We start from the raw sequence: 6,000 nt of genomic DNA, 5'->3' as shown, positions 1-6,000 counted from the left end.
ACCTGCTGCACTACCGTGCCGCCCTCAGAAAAATATGTACGAAATTAAAATATATATATAAATATATGTTATCCAATTTTTATACAAATCTGCGGTTTTGCTAAATTGAGGCTACAGGTTAAAAACCTAAGAGTATAGATTAATAAACCATTGTGCACATGGTTTTCTTCACATTTTTTCTCTCCTAGCGACCCCTACTGGCATTCTCAGTCCCGCTGTAACAGGGGTTTAAGAACTCCAGTAGCTGCTGCTGTGTCTGATCCACTCGCACCAACGGTCAGTGTCACCGCTGAGGGTGATCAACTGCCCAAATAATAATAATAATGCCTGTTCTGAGGTGGCCCCGTGAGTGTCCTGACCCACGGAGGAACAAGATAGCAAAGTACACAGAGCAACAGTTGGATTACAATCCGTGAACAGTGAGTATAAAAACAAGGAAGTAGTTTTAATGTAGTGGCTGATCTGTGTATATTGTTTATAACCAGAGCGGGAAACAGGTTAGTACTGGCGCGCGCTTCTGGCGGCATTTTTCAGCGGGAACTTTTTTTTTTTTTCCTCAGCGGTGGGCGTGGACTCGAGCTTTTAGCTCCGCCCCAGCTGGGTTCTTAGACCCTGACGTAGGCAGGAGGAGCGGGTAGCAAACAGTTGCCGCGAGACCCCCGGAGCGCCATAGTGACTGTAGCCGTGGAGGACAGTTACTTACCAACGGAGCAACACTCAGCAACAGCAGCCGGAGAGAGAGAGAGGGAGAGGGGCGAGAGACATAGACACAGAGAGGCAGAACTCATAAGGTGAATATATATATTTTTACTGACTCGTAAACACGGATTTAACACGAACGTGGTCGGTTATCGGTGCTTAAATGTCGTTTTTTTATTGCTACCAGACTCTTGGTCGGCTTTGGTCAACTTAACGTTAACTTGGACGCTTCAAAACAACGGAAAACCTCTTTTCTTGTCTTCCAAGTCGTTATTTATTCGTCCGTGTTTACGCTGGGTGAATATTTAAGTTCAGCGCGAGTTGAGAACGGTTGGTTTGTGAGGGGATGTTGCCTGGAGCTAACACCTCGCTAGCCACAGCGAGTTAAAGTTTTAAACACTGTGGGTTGGGGTTGTAACTTTAACGTTAAGTTCCCGAACGGCGGTTAACGATAGCTCTGCTGGGGCTGGGTTTGTTTTGAGGTTAATATTAACGTTAATTCAGCTCTGCTCTGTGTCACAGAGCGGGTTCACTTTGTCCGTTGATATGTTTAAGCACTACGCTTGTTCGGCTTCTAGGCTAGGTCCGGTTCGGCTGAGCTCTCTGCCCCAGTCGGTAGCGCAGTGGACCCTCAACCCTGAAAATCCTAGGTTCACTCCGTCCTCAGAAACCTATTCAGACCTAAAAACAAGTTCCCTCAGCTGCAGCAAGCTCACTACAAACGCCTCAGGTCACTCTCATCTCAGCTGCTGGAGGAGGGTAGTCTCAGATAGGCTCCTAAACTCTGGAATAGATTCCCAACAATGGGGGTTTTTAGAGACTCAAGCCTTGGTTTCTGAACCCACATACAATATATTCATTCAGTGTGACACACACACAGATAGCAGTGTGTTATTTTCTCTTGTTTGCAGTTATTTATAGTGTCACAGTATTGATTTACACGGAATTCAAGCTTTAATCTTCAAAAAAGTCAGCTGGGACAGGCTTAAACACGGCTCGGTTGGTGGAAGATGGCTCTTCAACTGTGGAATAGCATTCCAGAGGCAAGCCGAGCTCACCAGGCGTTTTAAAATCCAGATTAAACACACGTAGGTTTGAGCCGACACATGCCTCACTTCCCCCTGTTTGTGGTTGTGCTGTTGTAGTAATTTTACTGTGAAGTGACTTTATCTTTCTCATCTCTGGCATTTAGAGAGCAGTTGTGTATGATGTTCGCTTCCTACGTTAACACAGATGCTTACTGGGTTGCATTTTAAGCAGCAGCTCCGGCGCAGTGATTAATGCAGGCTGAAGCCAACTGCCTCAGTCTCTGCGCGGACGGAGGCAACAGGTTGTTGGAGCCGAACTAAATCTGGGAAGAAGCAGCGGCAGCAGCACTCAGGAGGCAGCCATCGCTCTTAAAGTGGGCAGCTTTGCGTTTTAGCCCATGAGTTCACCCGGAATTATATAGCATCATTAAATCTCCTGGCATTAAGATGGTGGAGGGGGGGGGGGGGGTGACTGAGAGGTTAAACACGTGCTCTGTTCAGGGCATTTATACATTGTTTTTTTGAGTAGTAAATATATACACTCAGTGCTTAGCGTTGGTTATTTGTTGTTGTACAGACACAAGGGTTACAGCAAATCCAGGGTTACGTCGACTAGCCCGGCCGTAGTACATATGACGACTACAGATCACCATAGTTTAGAGTATTCCTGATAGACACGGAGATGGGATTTGGGATTTGTTTGATTCAAACCTCAAAATGAGGTTGAAAATAAAAAATAAAAGTCTATAAGAGTTATTCTCACCTTTTAAAACCTCGTAGACAGCGGCAGGTGTGTGGGATAAGTTCATTAGTGTCCTGTAGCTCATCAGTAAAGACGTGTCTCTGCTCATATTGCTAACTGTTAAGTCCTGTTTAGTTTGTGTTATTACTCTATTATTACAGCTCCATCTGTAGATTAGAGCCAAGTGAACCTCATCCTGGGCTACAATCTCAAGTCCACCTGGAAAACCATTATTTCTCCACGTGAGTTCATTTGACCAGAAACGTGAGAGTTACCTCAACACAACGTTCACTCGGCTTTCTTCTGTAGACCTCGGCGTTGCTAGGTCAGAGGTATTTTAAAGAGCCTAATTGCACTCAGGTACTGCTTCCTTTATCCTCGTGTGTAGAGTTACAATAGCCAGCACTGCCTGTGACATTTCTCCAGTGATAATTGTAGCTGGTTCCGACCAGTGATGCCAGTGTAAATTAAATCACGCATTATGCCCCGTATTCATATCTGACAGGCTCACGGGAGCTGCTGGTCGGCTGCTGACGGCCTTGACAACGGCTCGACTCCTCTCGTCCGAAGCCGCTGTCATTTATTCGGCGGGTAGCAGACGTGTCACCCTGGCGATGCTACACCGGCGTGGATGAGAGCGGTTTAATGAGCCACGCTTCATGACAATGGCCCACGGACCAGGTGTCGCCTCTGCCTCGCTATTGATCTCTCTTTAGCCGCGAGTGGCCGTGTCCCTGAAAGCTAGGCTGATAATGAGGGTAATTGGGAGAGAGGCAGAGACGGTGAGAGAGAGAGAGAGACGGATACAGAGAGACAGGGCTGATGCAACATGCCACCCACTCTGACCGGCAACTCCTTCTCATCCCAATAATCATATTAGGAGGGTCCTGATAAGTCACCACATTAGCGCCAAGTCTGGAGCAGTTTTACTGGTACAATATTAAGGGACTAATCATTCTGGGAGCTCTTAATATCGTCCCTGGTTGTTCAGAGATTTAACGTTAGATTTAATACTGTTTTTAAAAAATCTTCAAATATAGACCAGGGCAAAACAAACTGGGGAAATCGTTTGGTTGTGATTTTATGATTATTTTCTATAAATTCACAGGGGTTTATTGAAGAGAATGTCACACGCACAGCTCCAGGGTCCTGAGGTTGTAGGTACGGTTTGGCGTGTTCTTCCTGTGCCTCCATGGGTTTCCACTGAGTAGCCGTTTACGTGTTTGCCCAATGTCTAAAAGATCTCCCAGGTGATATCCGTATATTTAATCAGCCAAACGATGTATCGGTCAGACCCCAATTAGCACCTGCTCCGACGGCTCTTGTTAGGGAACGGGCTCGCTCCGTCAGAGCGGTCGCTGGGGTGTGAAGCCTGGCAGAGCGACAGGGCCCCTCTCGAGAGCCGCAGAAGGGCTGGGGGAGTTCAGCGCACGTTCCTTTAAGACGTAAACTGTCAGGTGTGTCGGTGATTTCTGGGCTGCTGGAGCAGAAAACCTCCAGTAACAATCTTTACAGAGCGACACGAGTCTCTGAAGACTGGGATCTGGCGACTGGGTAATGAAAAATGTTGTCACAGGTGCATTTCCAGGCAGGATTCGTCTTCCCTGTCGAGGACTGAATGATTCATATAATCGGGGTTAATTATTGATGGGGCCAGACGCCTGAATCCAGACCAGTGTAGTGTCCGGCCAAAGAGCGCGCCACTTTTCTGCTCAGGCACGGTAATAAACTATAAAATTCCACAGATAGAATAAGGTTAGGGCTGTTTATTTACGGTGTCGTTAACTTTTACATGTCCTCCTGGAGCTCCGATTTTTTTCCCCCAGCCTCAAAACGACATGCCCCATCCCTCAAAAACATACCCGCGTCCGATCGGAGATCCCCAACAACGCTGCCGAGACGCGCCGCAGATGCAAAGATAATTATAGGTTGGTAATTGTTGAAATATCTGAAGACGGGATTAGCGTAAAGCTGCAGGCAAATTCAAAACCATTTGTTCACTTGTTTTGACAAAACCCTCCGATAACTAACCCGGCCCGAGCCTGAATCAGGCTTTTAATTCTGTCACACACCACACACACCCTCCATAAAGAAAATAAAGGAACCGGGAATGAAACTCCACGCCAGCCAAAAAGCAGAGCAGCTGGTGTGTTTACATGGCAACTTGATACACAAATACAGGCTGAGTAACGGAAAGAGAGCTCCAGCCTCGGGGCTTCAGCCTTAAGCTTTCAGTAGTCAGTAATTTGTTCTTTTAAAATTGGAATTATAATCGTTTTCTTTCGTCTCACGGCGAAGTGCGGATGAAGCTCGGCTCACAAAGCAGGTCAGTGGCCAACGGTGGACATGAGAGTGTGTGTGTGTGTGTGTGTGTGGAGGGTTGAACTCAGCTCCAGCCTGGAGGCCAAGAATTCAGTGCTTGAACTTGGTCACAGCTAATTTTTGTGCCAAATGCTATTGCTTTGTTGAGTTTTAAAGGCAGTGTAGATAATTTTGGAGCACTACTGACACTTCTCACAGCAAAACAAACGTCCCCCTCCTGTTTGTCTACATTCAGAAGCTCCACATCTTTTAAGGTGGAATATGGAATTAAGGTAAGAAATGAAGTTCATCGAGTGTAACTTGTCTGCAAGTTTTTATTCAATGTTGGAATTGCCACAGAAACTCATTTGCGACTCGAACTGTTTTGGTCTGCGTTTACTTTCATGGAGAGGTTGAGATCTTCTGAATGTGGAGTCAATTAAACATCTCCAACAGCAAATATAATGCCGTCTATAGAGCAGAAATTGAGCTTTTCAATGTTTGGAGGTCTCTCCACCATCCAAACGCCCTGTTGCTCACCCAGTGACGCACAGAGAGAACGCCCGAAACATATCGATCTGAGACACTTGGTTTCTTTCCTATTTACAGAGGCAGGGCTGTGTGCAAACACCGGAGCTTTTTCCCGCGTGCAAACAGACAAGGGCTAGGAAATGGCAAGGAAACATTCACTGATTTGGATTCAGTTTTGATTATTGGATTGAATTTCTTGAAATGAGTCACCTTTAAAGGGGTGGAGCTTCATACAGCAGCACTGGATATTTAGCCTGAGTCTGAACGTCTTCACACACATCACCCCCAGGCCTGTTATCTATATCTTCGTGCTGGAGTCCTGCGGGTAGCATTATGTTAATGGTGACTATTTAATAACACATATATAATGATATACACGTTTGTGTTTTCCCTGTTCGCAGTTAGCAGTGCTTTTTTTTTGTCAGACATCTTCTGGACAAGTCTTGGCCACAGCCTTTTTTTTTGGTTTCATAAGCTGGTGTGAAATGCCAAATGTCTAACCTGACCGACCACGGCTAGAGCTTTCTCATGTCCTTTACCCTGAATCAGACTGGGTTTTGTTTGTTTATTTATTTATCTTTTTTGTGTGTGGCCTGTTTTCTTCGCTATCCCAAGCACCGTGGTTGTGCTTTTCCTCCAGCCAGGTCAGTCATTCACAGGGTCACTGCCCGCAGCACCCAAAGAATGAACCTCCTTTTT

At 46.1% G+C, this 6,000-nt stretch overlaps 1 protein-coding gene across 4 annotated transcripts in view; it reads left to right on the top strand.

The window, feature by feature from the left end:
* The first annotated feature begins 353 nt into the window (after window positions 1-353).
* Window positions 354-6,000, top strand: part of rfx2 (regulatory factor X, 2 (influences HLA class II expression)) — a 57,545-nt gene continuing 51,898 nt past the window's right edge. Inside the window, exons 1-3 of one of the 4 annotated variants that reach the window (XM_066643492.1) lie at window positions 354-419; window positions 561-791; window positions 2,631-2,711. The gene's annotated coding sequence lies outside the window, so the exon portion shown is untranslated. Of the gene's footprint in view, window positions 420-560; window positions 792-2,630; window positions 2,712-4,659; window positions 4,796-6,000 lie in introns of those variants that run through there. The other 3 variants (XM_066643494.1, XM_066643491.1, XM_066643493.1) reach the window with 3 other exon arrangements.

The sequence above is a fragment of the Hoplias malabaricus genome, chromosome 14 (assembly GCF_029633855.1).
Source record: "Hoplias malabaricus isolate fHopMal1 chromosome 14, fHopMal1.hap1, whole genome shotgun sequence".
NCBI classification, from domain to species: domain Eukaryota; kingdom Metazoa; phylum Chordata; class Actinopteri; order Characiformes; family Erythrinidae; genus Hoplias; species Hoplias malabaricus.
Note: the sequence above shows the minus strand (reverse complement) of the source record. Positions and strands in the feature narration are given on the sequence as shown.